We start from the raw sequence: 3572 nt of genomic DNA, 5'->3' as shown, positions 1-3572 counted from the left end.
AACAAAAAGAATATAGTTTCTATACAAAATTAATACAAAATATATATTAAAATTTCAACAGAAACATATATTGTAAGTTTAACAAAATATAGATTTTCATACACAATTAATACAAGTTTCTTATAAATTTCATACACAATTAATACAATTTTCATACTTCACCAGTACACAGAATTATATCTTCTTACTTTTTGAATATTATCTGAGCAGGTTTTACCATTAAATACAAATTTTATATAATTTTCAGACATTATTCATACATTTGTAATACTTCACCTGTACAAAGAATTATATCTAATTATTATTTGTCTAGTTAATAAATGTACGTTTTTCTATTTTCTTCACAAATCAACTAACACGCGAATCTTCAATTTAATTACAACTCAAACACATTTATATTTACTTATCGTTTTTCAAAATGCCATACGTAACTTGATTGTTTATCCAAAAAAAGAACATACAAACTATATTTTAGATCTAACAATAATAAAAAAAAAATCGAACACTTTTATACATGTACAAAACAATAAATATAATTAAAACCAACAATTCATAATTAAAACAACAAATCATAACAAAAATCAATATGATGAATTCCACTTTCCACCATGTTTTATTAATATCGACACATTGTTCTCCATCAAATCAAATCAAATTGTTTTCAACGCCAAAATTTATTCAACTACTAATAAAAAATGAAAATAAAATCTGCAAATCTCAAAAAGATTGTGAAATTTTGGAAAACAAAATGACATGTACGTTCATGCCAATTTTGTAGAGCTTTTCAAGGAATTAAATCAAAAATTAATATCATTTAAACTAATTTGAGAGAATTAAGGCAACTAACTAATCTAAAAAAATTTAAAATCCCTTAAAACTTGCTAATTTATTAACAGTAATTAATAATTATATTTAATTTATTTAATAAAAGATCCCATTTTCCATTATTAATTTGTCCGTTTTTTTAATTTATTTTTTATTTTAACAACTCTTTTTAATAATTTAAAATTAACATTATATATATTTTTTTAAATGCTATAACTTGAGATATTAAATGTTATACAATGAAATTCAAACTCTAGTGCTATAACTTGAGAATATTACTATTAAAAATGCTATATACCTAATTTACACCTAAGAAAAATAGTTGATGACTTAGTCATATACCCAAGAGTCAAAATTGGTTATGCAGGTCTCTATCAATTTGAGTAAAAGCCAGAGGAGCAAGAAGATCTTTAATGTGCATGTCATTTTATTGTATATATTTTAAAAATAATTTTAACCTATATAAGCATACTATTATTTTCATGTATATATTATAAAATTTCGATAAAACTCATAACGTTAGGGTTGAAATGAAGGGTGTTTATTATCTGAATAATACATTTTTTTCTAACTATAATTGTTTAATTATTATTAAATATGTTTTTGAATTGCAATTTATCTTTTTCGTAAATGTGTCTACACCCTATAATAACAATATTAAATTTAACGATATTTAACTTATATCTATAACAACAAATACTTTATTAGTATTCATATATACATTAAAAATTATTTTTATTATAGTAGCTTTAGATAAAAGAAAACACATGTTTGACCAAGTAAAACATTTCCAATAAATAGGGATATATTTCGAAAAAGATTAACTATTGTGTGGCTCAAAAAGACCAATAATCTTTAACTATAGTGCTAATAAAACTCAGAATTGTAATTAATTAATGTACTAAAATTCCGCCACTAATCACATGGTTGAAAGCAACGTATTAGCATATCAAGAGTTTAGACGTGGCCTAATTTTTTTGTTTAAAAAACATTATTTTATTTAGAGCTCCAAATAATTAAAACATAGTTATAGAATTGGAAGATTCAATGAAATTCCACTTGGGCATTTTTCGTTTATGAGTTGTTTAGATTTGAAGATAATACATGAAATATTTAAATTTTTTTGATGTAATTAAATATTATTTTATTTTATTTTATACGATATTATTTGATTATGTATGAAATTGAATAAACAAATAAATAACTTTATCACGTATAAAACGTATATGACATAATAATTTTTACGTCTATAAAAACATGATGTTACGGGCAAATTTAAGAACTAAAAGTTAATTTTTTAGATATAACATTATTTTTAGAAAGAGTAGCACATCAAATGAGTAAGCATAGGTAAGCAAAATTAATTTCTCTCTTTTGGCTATTACTGACTAAAATAAAAGACTTCACTAAATATAAGTATGAATAAAATAAAAGAAAAGTATAGCCAATCATTTAAGTTTTGAATTAAAGAGATAGGACAACAAAGTAGATGGAAACTCTGTGACTATTGTTGTACCCACCAAATATATCATAGCACATATATTTCTATTTCAATATTTATGTGTAGTTTAGAATAAAAAAAAATAGAGTAATTATTTCATTTTTCATGAATAAATATAAAATCTTTAAGTTTTAAAGTGGAAATTTTCATATTTAGAAATTACATAAAAAGTGTTCTCTCATTTTAATTTACTAGTTAATATATCCGCGCTTCGCGCGGACCTCATTAGATTTATGAATAATTTTTTTTGTTTAAATATTTTGAGTCAAATATTATTATCATTGAACCCAATAACTTATATTTTTCAACTTGTTGTTCACTATCTATGCTTTTAGTATTTTAAATATAGTTGATTTCGTATAATCTGTTTGGTATGTTATCTTTAGAAACATGTAAAGAAAGAAAAATATTTTCATGGAAATTTTCTTTTTGTTTATGCGGCTATAGTAAATTCTAAATTATATTTTAGGAGAGAGTTAAATTATACAGTGTTCATAAAAAAATATTAATGAAAAAGTTACTCTAAATAAATTGATAACCAATAATTTAATAAATTAGAAAACATATCTGTTAATAAACACTTATAAACTTATAATATATAAAAAAAATTAAAAATACTAATAAAATACAAAAACTCTATAGAAAATCTCTTTAAAATTGTTACTTGTAGCAACTAAGTAAGATAAGAAAAACTATATAACTTGCACATTAATTACTCTAGGGGGTTATCCACATGAAAGGTTTTGAAGTCATGAATCTTATTAATTAACAATTAAAAATAAAAGTTACATATGTAAAAAAAATATCAATTATGCGGAATAATACTATTAAGTAATTATTTGAAGAGGAAATTTTGAAAATATATTTTACAATATCACACTGGTGAAGAAAAATAAAAAACATGCTAAATAATTTAGAGAAAAGATAAATGTGATCGGTAGGTGATAGAAATATACCACACCATCTTATTTATTTCTAACATTCTAACTTTATATGTAAATAGATATATTGGTTGTAAGTAAATAATAAAGAGAAAGTAACTTAAAATATTTTTTTAAAACTGTTATTCTGAAATTATAATCAGAAGAAGGTCAAAAAAAAAAGTGGAAAATTAATCTATTAGGATTGAAAATTAGAAAGATGTGAGTTATGGATGATTATTATTTACTCCTAATAAAGTAGTATGTGAAAAGTCTAAGAGAAAAGATAAAAAAAGAGAAGATAAATGTCACATCACTTTTTTTTT

This window comes from Solanum pennellii, chromosome 7 (assembly GCF_001406875.1).
Source record: "Solanum pennellii chromosome 7, SPENNV200".
NCBI classification, from domain to species: Eukaryota; Viridiplantae; Streptophyta; class Magnoliopsida; order Solanales; family Solanaceae; genus Solanum; species Solanum pennellii.
The sequence above is the reverse complement of the archived record's forward strand: the minus strand, read 5'-3'. Positions refer to the sequence as shown.